Source organism: Danio rerio, chromosome 3 (assembly GCF_052040795.2).
Source record: "Danio rerio strain M-AB ecotype USA chromosome 3, GRCz13ab, whole genome shotgun sequence".
Taxonomy (NCBI): Eukaryota; Metazoa; Chordata; class Actinopteri; order Cypriniformes; family Danionidae; genus Danio; species Danio rerio.
In genome coordinates, this window is record NC_141023.1 from 19,768,328 (window position 1) to 19,782,217 (window position 13,890).

Below are 13,890 nucleotides of genomic sequence, written 5' to 3' on the forward strand. Positions count from 1 at the left end.
TCTTCTTCTGCCGCTGTTCATCATGGAGACCTCTGAGCTGTTTTTAAAGGCATGAGTGAAAATGTCTTGTCATGAACTTACAGTGGTCAACACATGCAGTGTAAGCTCTGGATTCACAACCAGGCTCAGATTGATTTTGCAGACTTTTTTTTCTCAATGGGAAAGTTCTGCAAAAAAGATTTAAATATAAATGGAACAAAAAGCTTAACACTGTAGTTTTATCAGGAGCCAAGAGAACAATCAAATATTGCACAATGCTGTTATTTTTTATGTCTTTATCTTTCCTGGGATGTTTACGATATATTCACTACAACCCCAAATCCGAAAAATAGGACAATATGGAAAACGCAAATAAAAAAACAAAGAAGTGATTTATAAATTTTCTTTGACTTACTGTATATGTCATCGCAGACAATACAACAGGACATCATTTTTTTTTAAATAAACACATATCCCAATTTTGGTTCTTGCAACACATTTTAAACAGTTGGAACAGTAAAGCATTTACCACTTTGTAATGTTGCCTTTCCTTTTCACAACACTTTAAAGACATTAGGGACTAAAGAAACCAAATAATGAAGTGTTTCAGGAGTAATTATGTCCCACTCTTCATGCCTTAACGTGGGCTACAGTCTGGTATCTTCGTTGTCACCTTTTACACTTCAAAATTGTCACACATTCTCTATTGGAGACAGGTCGGGACTGCAGGCAGGTCAGTGAAGTACCTGTATCCTGTTTCTCTGCAGCCAGGACTTTGTAATGGTGCAGAATGTGGTTTTGCATTTTCTTGTTGAAATATACATGGGCGTGCCTGGAAAAGAAGGCAGCATGTTGTGTTTCAAAATCTCGATGTACTTTTCAGCATTAATGGTGCCATCACAGAAATACAAGTTACCTTTGCCAAGGGCACTGAGAGAATCCCATACCATGACAGACACTGGCTTTTGTACTTGTTGATGGTTCTAGATGATCCTTTTCTGTTTTTGATCCGGAGCACACAGCTTCCTTTTCTCAAAAAAAAACAAAAAAAAAAAAACCCTGAAATATTGATTCATCCGACCACAGGACACGTTTTCACTGTGTTTCACTCAGATGCCTCTAAGCCCAGAGAAGTCAACTGCATTTCTGGACCCTGTTAAGACTTCCTTTCGGCACAGTTTTCTCTGGCATTTGTGGATGCAACTACTGTACGCATTGTGGTACTTGACAAAGGTTTGCTAAAGTAGTCCTGGGTGATATCTCTTATAGATGAATGACAATTCTTGACACAGAGTCACTTGAGGGATCAGAGATCATAGTTCAGCTTAGGCTTGAGCCCTTGTCCTTTACGCATTGAAATTCCTCCAGATTCCTTGAATCTTTAATTATGTTCTGCACTGTTGAAGGTGAAATATCCAAATGTCTTCCTATCTTTGTTTAAGGAAAATTGCTTTTAAACATTTCAATCATTTTCTCACATATTTGTTGGCAAATTGGCAATCCTCTGCCCATCTTTGTTCCCAAAGAACTAGACCTTTATTGGATGCTGCTTTTGTACAAAATCATGATTACAATCATCTGATGACATCACCTGTTTCAAATCACATCATTATTTAACTAATTTCCTGATTACAAGCACTAAGCTGCTCCTGTCTCAACTTTGGTGTTGTGGATCTGATTTGTGGTTGTATATTTACTATGAAATGTTTACTAAACTTATAATAAAAAATAAAAGTAGTAGTAAAGATATTGAGTAGTTTTACTCAGTAAGTACAGTATATGTCAAAAACAAAGTAAATAAAATACTACAACATTAAGTAGCATTTAAGCTTTAAAATTGTAAATAAAAAAGCAGAAATTAGTTTCCAAAATCGATTCAAACATTTTAAGTTCTAAAAAATAAATCGACATCAACATTTGTTAGTTACAAAATAATACTGGATGAAAAAAACAACCAGGAATGTTTTAGTAAACAAAACTTTGTTTTAATATAAAAATTGTGAGAGCCAGAATTTATGTTTAGCAAACACAATAATAAAGGCATTCAAATAATGCCAGCAGTAATTCATAGATAGATAGATAAATAGATAAATAAATAAATAAATAAATAAATAAATAAATATTATTTACTCTGGCCTTTTTATAACAATACCTTGTTATTATTAATATTATTATTATCATTATTATTATTATTACTATTATTATTATTAAATAATTTGTTGCATCCTGCAGTGTTACAGAAAATAAGTTAATGTTTATTTAAATTCTCTGTTGACTTCTGTGTGGGTCTAAAACCTTTCTAACACTTCTGAGTGAGCCATTTGTCCTGAAACAGCACTGAAATGATAAAGCCTCTACAGTTCTACACAGCCCTGTTTATGTCTACTGTGTGTGCTACAGAAACACCCTGCTTTGATCATCAGGCTAAACATTTTACCTTCAGCTGCTTTCCTCTAGTTAAGTTCCGGGCGTAAGTTGCTTGGTTGTGGTTTTTTGAAGGACTCATCTGGTTAGGATTACAGCGCATAGCCGAGGGGAACCAATCCCAGGTCCATTTTGATGCGAGTGTGAATGGTGCTTGACTTAAGCTGAAGATGACATGTGTAAAGAAGCCCACTCAACACATCTGCAAATCAGCAATGCCATCCCATAATTTACACACACAGACGATCTACACAACACCTGCCACCCTTGAGAAGATCAAGGCTTTCTTCATTGTTCAGAGAAGAAGACGGAGACTAAAAGAGCAGAGGTCAAAGACAGATGGCAGATGATGGTGTCACACCTGTTATTCACACACACACAATCACTGCAGAAAAACGCCACTTATCAATGACTTCAGTCATCAATAGACAGGTGCACCACTGAAATACAATGCTTTTTTAAAACTTTTGTCTTGTTTAGTTAAAATTACTAATTAAAATATTTAATTAATTACTTATTACTAATTAAATAATTAATTATAAATGATTGCACGTTTTAAAATCAAAAAGCATTTTCTGAACAGGTGAAACAATATTGTCTTATTTCAAGAAGTAAATTATCAAAATCAAGTGAGTTTTTCATTAAAACGAGCAAAATAATCTGCCAATGGCTAAGTAACCTAATCTTGATTTTAGTTTTAACAACAAGACTATGGCAATTAGGTGAAATAAACTAAATTTTTTACCCTTGTGTACTGTTCAAATTTTCTACCCTTTCATTATGTTAGTGGCTGTTTTGCCCCACTGACTTTCATTAAAATGACATTTTTGATTGCAAAGCCATGTCAGCATATAATCATACATTCTTGATTGCTGTTGGTTTTCCCTGTTGAGGAAGAGGTCAAATTTATAATTAAAAATAATAAATTCTCCATCCCCTTTGTGAATGAAAACATCCCCAACAGCACAAAAGGGTTAAAATTAAAGGAGCAGGAAAAACCCATAAATACGTAAAATGTTTAATAATGTGGTTCCTAGTTATTTAGTGAACCATTTTTGAAGCAACAGCATTCATACAGTTCTAGGGGTTGGGACTTTGTTTATTTACTTTTTGTTTATTTGTTTATTTAAATTTAGAAGTCTAGTGGGGAAAAATATGTTTTATGCACAAGTGCAATCATGGGGAACAAATTACCAAAATCGATCAAGGAAATAAAAGACTTAAGGGGGTTCAAAAAAGCGATCAAAAGATGGTAGTTTGATGAGAATAATTAGTTTTATGGTGGATGATGATGATGATGATGTTTTATTTGTAAATGTTATTGTTTTGTGAGTAGGAATGCAGCTGGAGGGGCATCTGCTGCGTAAATCATATGTTGGATAAGTTGGTGGTTCATTCCGTTGTGGTGACCGCTGATTAATAGAGGGACTGAGCCAAAAAGAAAATGAATGAATGAAGGAATAAATGTATTTGTAAAAAAATGTCTTCCTGTTTTGAAATGTGGAGGTACTGTTTGCTTTATGTTGTATTTTTGAAGCCATACATTGTGTTATTTAACAGCAATGACCACAATGGAAACAAGCTTAGGGCTTGATTGTGTTTTTATCCTCGACAGTTTTTTGTTTAAAAGGCTTGGGATACTTGTATTTTTGTAAAGCTTGTCTAAAATCTGTCAAATAAAAATGAAATTCAATTCAATTAAATGGGGTTTCATAATGACCCCATAAAATTACCCTTTTTCGGTTCCCCAAGAAACATTTACAGAAAAAAAGATCATTATAGCTTTCATAGCTGCGTTTAAAAGCAGACACTTCAAGCTTTCTAGAAATGCATGTCTCACCTCTCTGCGTTTTGTTATCGCGGAGTGTCAGCGCATTTTACTGACCTGTTTCTAAAAGCAGTTCACAGAGAGAGAAAAGACAATGCCTACACTGTTTGTTTTCCTTATTTTGCAAAAGTACAAGTTTGTTGTTGTTGTGAGTGTACACAGCAAAAAGTAGACACGTAACAGATTCAACTGATGTATTGATCTTATCTGTACGATCAAAACTAAAAGTGTAATTTAAGTTCATTTCAGCAGTTTGACGACACCACAGGTCAAAACATGTATACGCGGTCTTCGACCCCAGAGGGTTAATAAGCATTTTAGTAATATAAGGATTCAGTTGGTGCTGTGAAGAACCTTTTGTGGAATAAAAGGTTCCGTGGATGATAAAGGTTCTTCATTTAACAACTGATGCCAATAAATAAACTTTGTATTTAAAAGTGTATTCTAAACCACACAGTACACTGTAAAAAATGCACAATCCCTCAGTGCCTTCCCAATGCAAATCAATTAAGTTAACTTGATGTTTATTTTTACAATTTTTAAGTTGATTGAACATAAAACAATTCAGCTGACCCATAAAAAACCCTTAAGAATTGTGTTGTTACTGATCATAGTCTCATCATAGTTTTGTGTAAATATATATGGGACAAAACACCATTAGCTTTGATTACAGAACACATCTTGAGTGCATAATTGCTTTTAGAAAAAAAAAGTGTAATTAAATGTTTTTTTTGTTGTTTTTTTTTAATTCAAGCATTGTTTTTATCAAGTGCCTTGCTTTTGTAACTAGAATGGCTTACCTGTTGAATGAAAACCCGTTCAGATACTAATGGTGTTGCATGGAATTTGACAACATTTGGACGTCATCGCTCCACTAATGCTGAATGAACAGGTGCCATTCTTATTAGTGGACAGAGAGTCAAGGGCTCAATTACATGTTAATCGGGCAGCTGCTACTTTTAAGGCTTTGGAATTTGTTTTTATTTTCTTAATGCATTTTTAAAATTCTTAGTTAAAAAAAACAACAAAAAAAAACATTGAAGATTCATTAAATTATAAAAACGATCACAAGTAAATGCATTTGAATATAAAAATGTTTTTTTTGAGATTCTACTGACTATAAATAATACTATATTTAAAAACTACTAAGATAACTAAATAACTGATTCTCAAAGTATGAATAGACTGTTAGCAGAATTAGACTATGTACATTATAAAAAAAATCCTAAATTCTACACATATCCTCTATGTAGTGTCAACACAAATCAAATAAGTTAACTTAATCATTTTTACAAATTTAGGTGGATTAAACATAAAACTAAAATGTTAGAATTGTAAATATTTTATAATAAATGATAAATAAATATAAAAATTAGAATAAATTATAAAAAAAAAATATTCAAATTAGACCTGCACAATGGCGACGCAGTGGTGCATTAGGTAGTGCTGTCGCCTCACAGCAAGAACGTCACTGGTTCGAGCTTCGGCTGGGTCAGTTGGCGTTTCTGTGTGGAGTTTGCATGTTCTCCCTGCATTCGCGTGGGTTTCCTCCGGGTGCTCCGGTTTCGCCCACAGTCCAAAGACATGCGGTACAGGTGAATTGGGTAAGATAAATGATCCGTAGTGAATGGGTGTGAATGATTGTGTATGGATGTTTCCCAGAGATGGGTTGCAGCTTAAAACATATGCTGGATAAGTTGGCGGTTCATTCTGCTGTTGCTACCCCAGATTAATAAAGGGACTACGCTGAAAAGAAAATGGATGAATGAATGACACTAGGAAATTCTGTTATTCTGCAATATATGTTGTGATGTAAATACAATTTCTCCAGATGACTTGAATATCTTTATTTGGAAGAATTGATCATTTTAAAATCTACAAGCATAGATAAATACAGTACAGGCAAAAAATACAATTGAAATAAACAGTAATTTATCGTTTTCCAAGTCTTTTACAGCATTAGTACAGTTATTGAATATTAAAAATAAATATAATTCAATAAAGGTAATCGTTACTAACATTACAAAATGTACAGTTACTTATGCCTGAATATTTTTAAATCATCAGACAGCCACAAGCCTTAAAACCACATGCAATTGATCAATTATAAGAGTATGAACATTGCATATCCTGTGAAGTGACTTTTGCGAATGTTTACACTGCGATATCAATGCTGAAGCGATATATTGTGCAGGCCTAAAATACAAATAATTATTAATGCATAACATCACATCTTATAATAAGTCTAACAGAACCACTATACGAGACATTCTACCTTTTCACTTATAAAAAATGTGACAGGGCCTGGCTTAAGCTTGTCATCCACAAAACAATCATACAAAAACAATCATGTAATCATACAATTCAATGATAGAATGCATCCTTTATCACTGTCAGCTTCTCCTCCATCAATTGATGTCATTCACCGTAAAAGAGTATTGCAAGTATTTTATATTAAATTGAATGCAAATGTGACCGGACTGATAGAAATATGGGGACAATTGTACATTTGTATGTATTGTATATGTGCAGTATTTACTTGTAGAATATATTTATAATTTCATGTTTTTAAATCAACTGACGTAAATGATAACAACTTCAACTTGCAACTTCTGAAGTTTTTTTTCCCTTAAATAACAGTTTTTAGCATAACAAAAAGCTGTAGGTTCAATTAGGCTGAAGAAAAGGACAATAACAGGGTTTGTACATTTTTAAAGTGTTTTTAATAAATAAATACAAATCTGAGAATGAAATGAATGAAGTATTCCTTTACAGATAAACTCGACAATCAGTCCATTTTAGACATTTTGGGATGAAATACTTTTTATTCACTGTATTTATTTATTTTGAGTTGAGTCAAATGAACTATGAAAGTAAGTTCAACTTGCATCAGGTAACCTTAAAACGGCTCACTTAAAAAGGTTATACTGAAATGTGTATAGATAAAAAAATAAAGGTAAAACTTGATTAACAAGTTTAGATTACAAAAAAAATATGATCAAAAAGGCATGACAGCATGTCTTTCTTTCGTTTTACCATATTTTATGTTTTCATTTCAGGGACAGATAATGTTTGTTTCTGGTAGAATGTCCCATAACCATCCGTAAAGGCATTTACACTTCAAAAACAACTGCAATCTATTTACTTATCAGTGATGTTTGACAAAGGATTCCTGGCCTAAAGCATGTCATGATTGGCAAGCATTACATTCAAACAGACGACATAAAAAGCTTGGTTTCCGCATTGTTCCACGTGAAACTGTGGCAGCTGCTTTTAAAGCAAACCATTGTGTCTCATAAAAATGATCTCCTCCTCTTTCCATCAACCCCAAACACTGGCTGCGCTGTAAATGTTTACAGCTCTCTGGAACGCCATGTCCGACCAGGAATCTTAAATAACTCATTAGGGAACGTTTAATGTAACCTGCGAGGTGTGTTTAGTCTACAATTGTGGCATTAAGGGTTTTTTTTATCAGTGGGCCAACAGGTGCATCTTTTCATCACAACACTGAAACTTCAAATGAAATAAAAGCAAGATATTCATGTGTTTTGATCTCTTGAACTCAGACTGTAAATCAGGAATATAATTAACTACAATGCCCATGAGGCCAAGGGGTCATTATATTGGAGTGCATCTGAGGTCTGCCCTGCTTTATTCATTCAATTTATAACAATAAAAGAGAGGCGTCATTAATCAGCAAACTCCTTGATGAAATATGGGTGTGCATGTTAGGAGGTGTTTCACAAATGTTCTTGCATTTTTACAGTATATACTGTATCACATTAGTATTCAGATTGGCTCTGGATTTTCAGTGGATTTTATACACATGTGCAGTATATATATATAATACCTCCTTAAAGATTAGCCCAATCTGTATTTTTTCCCCCAATTTCTGCTTAATGGAGATAAGTTTTTTTCAACACATTTCCAATCATAATAGTTTTAATGACTCGTTTGTAATAACTGATTTATTTTATTTTTGCCATGATGACAGTGCATAATATTGTACTAGATATTTTTCACGACACTTCTATACAGCTTAAAGTGACATTTAAAGGCTTAACTAGGTTAATTAGGTTAACTAGGCAGGTTAGGATAATTAGGCAAGTTATTGTATAATGATGGTTTGTTCTGTAGACTATTGAAAAAATATATAGGGTAAAAGGGCTATAAATTTTGACTTTAAAAAGGGTTTTTTAAAAAAATTAAAACTGCCTGTATTTTTGCAGAGATAAAACAAATAAGATTTTATTAAGAAAACTGTATAGGTGATACCGTGAAAAATTCTGTTAAACATCATTTGAGAAATATATAAAGAAATAATATTTTAAAAAGAAGAAATATAATTCTAGTGGTCCTCTGACTTAATATATACAGTTTACAGGGAAGACAGAATTATTAGGACATTAACATTTTTTTTCAGACATATCTTCCTAAGTGATGTTTAACATAGCAAGGGATATTTGCAGCTACACTTAAAACATACCTTTGCTATTGTTTAAACCACTTATTTAAAATGAGCTGAATCAGCACAATTCTAGTTTAGTATATTGAAAAATAACTAATAAAATAATATGTACTGTACTGTCATAATGGTAAAGACAAACTAGTTATTATAAATCAGTTTTTAAAACTTATTTGTTTAAAAATGTGTTGAAAACCCCTCTAATAAACAGCACTTTGTGAAAATTGTGAAAAGTCTTCATCTGTATTTTTTAATTGTAAAAATGCATGTTTCCTTTAGGATTAAGTTTCAGTTATTAGCAGAATATATATAAAATATTGTTTTTTTAAGAAAAATAATAATAATAATTAAAAAAAAAAAAAAAAAAAAAAAAATATATATATATATATATATATATATATATATATATATATATATATATATATAAAGGAAATGGGTGTGTCATGTATAATTTGTAATAAACTTTTATTATTATTAATAGTTTTATTAAAATGAGTTATTAGTGTGTTTTAACATTATATTAATTACCATTACCACAGGTCCTAAATAATAATAATATAGTGCTAGTGCTAAACCCATAATAATGCTAAGTGACTAGGCATGGGCTGGTATAAGATGATAATCTTGGATAAAAATGTCATGGTTTCACGGTATTGTGATCACTAATTATTAAAATGTATTCTTTTAAAATGTCTGGGTAAAAAACAAAAACTTTTATTCTCCTTTAAACTTAATATATTTTATTTAGAGGAACTTTTAAAATAGTTTGGAGCAGTAAACATGTCAGACTAAATAATTCAAATGAATCATTGACTTCTGCTGTCTTCGCTAGTATCAAAAACACAGATTTTATTAAAATTGAAAACGGCATCTTGGAAATCTTTTCTGCTGGAGATACTGTTGTCCTAAAAAAACTTAAAAGAAAACATAAAACATACTGTAGAAACGCTATAGCAGAAAATGTTGGCGATTTTAAAACCTTGACTGCAGTATACCTTGAAAACGGTTATTGTCCCATGCTTATAAGTGACTAATACATATGATCATTCAAATGTGTAGTAAAAATGACTTTGTCATGCGATCTGTATTTTAAAAAAAATCCTTTCAAATTGTGCATTCTATCATTTCTGTGAAAAAGGGAAAAAAAGTGATGACATCATCCATGAATATATTTTTCTAGAATTAAAATGTTCTTCCTCCTATTACATCCTTCCCTTCCTCGTTGAGCAGCAAATCATCATTCATGTCTGTGACCTAAATTAAAGTCTATTGGCTAATATTAATGTCTTTTCAATGGGAAATTCAAATAGCATAATATTTACAGTGTTGGGAAAAAGGAATATTACTATATTAATATATTAAAGGAATATTAACTACAATATTTTTGTCTCCTTTCATTAAGCAACTGTATTTGTATTCCTTAAAGGTGATATATTAACTGATCTACTGTTGAGTATGATAATCTTTGCATACTAATGAAGCATTTTTGCAGAAGTAGATGGAGCTGATGGAGATGCAAAGGCCTGATCGTCTAAAACTAACTTGAGGTCTGCAGCTAAACTTCCTGTCAGCACAAATGTAATATAATTGAACACAGAATATGTGCATTTGAGAAAGCTAACTGGGCGGAGAAAGTCTTTTAATGTTGTGCAGAGAATTCAAAGAAAAAGAGGAAGTATGTATGGGTGCGGCCAATGAAGGACTTTAGAATAATTGGCAAGTGATGAATTTCATTGAACTCTACCTGCTAATATCAGCTGCCTATAAGAGTTAAAGTCAGAAAATGAAAACTGTTGCGCACCCCTGAATGTAACTCGTGCATTGTATTGAGGAAAACAGCATTCTGTGAATCAAATTATTGATTTGCATCCAATAAATGATTAATATGACACTGAATAAAAAACACTCCTGACCTTTTTTAATGAACATGCATGAAATTGATGAAATTATTCCAACAGTCAGATCAGATTTTTTTTTGAAGACGAGCCATTGGTAAACAAACAGTTTATATCAGAGTCAGTGCTGTTCATCAATTGATTGATTTTGTCAAGCAGAAACAAAGCTAAACTGCAAACTGCTTTTACACACATAAGCCTTGTTGTTGTATCCCCCTCTTCCTAAGTTTGCTTTATCAATATGTTAAACCATCTGAAAATGAGAGCCATAAATCACAGCTCTCAGTTCTCCCCCCTCCACAAACTCCGGGAAGCCTCTGCCGAGCAGCGTGTGATGCCACTTTGCCAACTGCTAACAGCATTAGCGCCTGAAAAAAAAAACCTAAACGCTGGATACCATTGTAACTACATTAAAGAAAACTCAATCCACCTCCTAAAGGCACTCAAAGGCACTCGCAGTTACATACTCGGCGGTTATCAAGCAGTGCGAGATGGGCTTACACGGAGGCTAGCTGGGCAATCTTAGCGTTTGACATGAGTGATGGGGAGAAGGAGGGAGTTCAGGTCGCTCTTCATAATGAGGGTGAAATTTATGGCAACACTTAAAGGGATGGGATCAATAGACCCTCCGTACTTCGGCAGAAACACGAGCAACGTGGAAGAAAGAAGCGGAGGAGAGGAAGGGGGAGAAAAGAAAAGAGATGTCTGCACATCAGGGTCAATACAAGTCAGGGCGGATCAGGTTGCAGGAGCGTCTGAATGCCCCGTTGCCTCAGAGAGAGAAAAAGAAGAGGGGTACGAGAGAAGCAGCATCAGGTCAATAACTGCAGCGTGCTATTATATCACGGCTTAGATCCATTACTGGGACTAAATATACGTTTTTGTGCCTCTGCCAGATGTCTTTGTTACATGCGCGGCGAGATCCAGTGGCGGCGATGCCAACTCTCTGCTCTGTGAGAGCCATTCTCTGTCCTTCAGCCCGAGGAGGACATCAGGAAATGATACACAACTGTAATGTTTCACTGGAACAAAGTCGCGGCCTCCTAAGGGAAATATGACACCGAACGTATAGGACTGCTAGAGATAGATCAGTTAGATATGAAAATTATGTCATTTACTCACCGGAAAATGTTCTCATGTCACATATACGATATAGCTTGCTTTCTTTCGGGAAACATAGAAAGGCGAGTTCTTTGAGATTATCTGAGATATGAAAGTTAATAGGCCTTATTCACCAATCTTTCTTGAGAAGTAATTTTTGTTTTTCAAATGTAACCTGACAATGTTTATTTTGCTAGCGCACACTCTTTTTCTCCATTTAAACCCCTGATAGAAAAAAAAAATATTTGTTTTGATAATCTTTAATCATTGACCATTTGCTTTTGCGTTTGCGTTTGGAGTGGTGATCTTTCTCTGATGATGTCAGTTTGAAGACTTCAGCCACAAAATTCTTAACCAAGGCCCTCTTAGGGCTCTATTTTACAATCTAGGCGCAAAGTCTAAAGCGCATGGCGCAAAAGCATTATGAGCAGGCCCGAATCCACTTTTGTTATTTTCAAGATGGAAAACTATGCTTTGCACCCTGGTGCATGGTCTAACAGGGTTGTGCTTATTCTTTTAATGAATTATGGGTGTGTTTTGAGCATAACGTGCATCAAACCAATCAGAGTCTCATCTCGCATACCCTTTAAGAGTCAGTTGCGTCGTGCCATGGTGCTTTTGCTATTTACATGGTGGACTTTGTAAGTGGAAGAACTAAACACTTCACTGGTGAGAAAACAATTAAACAGACCATCTGCAGCACGAGGATAAAGCCTCCTCCATGCGGTCTCTTTACTTTACTTTTACTCCTTTACTTTTGTGGATAATGGAACGGTGTTGTACGTACTCCACTGAAGACATCTGTTAGCCTAAATATGTATTTTGTTTTTTTTTTGTAAAGATTTGTTTCAAAACTATTTCTAAATTAAGTTCTAATTTAGCAATCTAACCCGACAAATAAATAAGCAATAATGACAAAGTGTGATCAAAAAACTTATATCCAAAAACACACCCTATTCTTATGCCCCATGTGGTGATGCATAAGTCTCCAAAACCCAACAGGTGGATAAATCTAAACTTGTTTTTATCAAAATAAATGTAAAAATGCATATAAGCAATACTACTGCTAATAATAATAACATTATATAAATGCAAATTGTCATGAATAAACTGAAAAACCAACATGAAGAATTCATAAAGGTAGTAGTTTTTATGTTTAAGTAGAAAATAATAATTTTGTAGCATTTTAGTCCTTTAATTTTTTTTTCATTTTTAAAGATACTTGTGTATTGCTCCAGATCCTGTGTGTATTAAGCAATGTGTAAGCATTTTGGACCTGCATAAATGCATCAATTAATCCACCCATCCATTCATCCATCCATCCATCCATCCATCCATAACTGACGGGCTCTGCACTAGACTTTAGACCAGCTTTTAGTTTGTCAATTGCACGGTCTATTTCCGTTTTTCAGAATAGCAACGCAACAAACAGAACACCTTAACACACCTTTTTAGACCAGCACACCCATGAGTCCACAAAGTGGCACAAATGGATTTGCTATTTAAACAACGTGGCACAAAACGTGAAAATTAGGGTTGCACTGGTCTGAAAATAGCAACAAATCACACCAAACATGCCTTGTGCCTTATTGCGCCGGGAGTATGATAAGGCCCTTTGCTGCCAATAAATAAAGGTTTAAATGAGCATTTCATACAAACATTTAAGAGAAAATGTCAGACAGGTGAGCCTTTAAAAATTGATCAAAGAAAGAAGTGGGTCCCGAAGTGATAAAGGTTTAGAACCCCTGCTCTAGATGACTTGTAAAATGAGTCTGTTTCCAAATAAAAAAGGAATCACACAAGACTAACGTATGGCTTCTGAGTATCTAAATTACAGCATACATTTCCAGGACTACTTCTAATGATTTTGCAGAGATTTTTCATCCTTTATATGGAACCTCCACTCCCTGTTCATTACTGGAAAATGCTGTCATCATTCAGTGTATTTAATAAACTTCTTTCATCCGTATTACTTTTCAGTGCAGCTGCAATGAGCAAGCAGCGTACTAAAGCTTTAAAAGAAAGGATGGGAAATCACCATAAAAGTATGATTGAATGAGATAACCTAAAAGCCTCCTGACAGAGAACATTGATCAAAGGCCTCTCTTTTCTACTGTACATTTGACAAATCAGAACAATCTCAGTGAGCATCAGTTATTGACAGTGCACAGATAAGAGTTCAGGCCACCCTGACCAGT

The 13,890-nt window shown here is 33.9% G+C and overlaps 2 long non-coding RNA genes across 5 annotated transcripts in view; one reads left to right on the forward strand and one right to left on the reverse strand.

Moving 5' to 3' along the window:
* LOC141381177 (uncharacterized) overlaps nt 1–13,890 on the reverse strand; it is a 250,631-nt gene that overhangs the window by 131,940 nt on the left and 104,801 nt on the right. Inside the window, exons 3-4 of one of the 4 annotated variants that reach the window (XR_015480635.1) lie at nt 896–1,005; nt 270–811 (exon numbers count right to left, since the gene is read on the reverse strand). The exons of the other annotated variants lie outside the window; for them this stretch is intronic. This is a non-coding gene — a long non-coding RNA (uncharacterized LOC141381177). Of the gene's footprint in view, nt 1–269; nt 812–895; nt 1,006–13,890 lie in introns of those variants that run through there. 4 annotated transcript variants of the gene reach the window in all.
* LOC141381341 (uncharacterized) lies at nt 11,043–11,644 on the forward strand. Its single transcript, XR_015480142.1, has 2 exons — nt 11,043–11,407; nt 11,488–11,644. It is a non-coding gene; the product is annotated as an uncharacterized LOC141381341 (long non-coding RNA).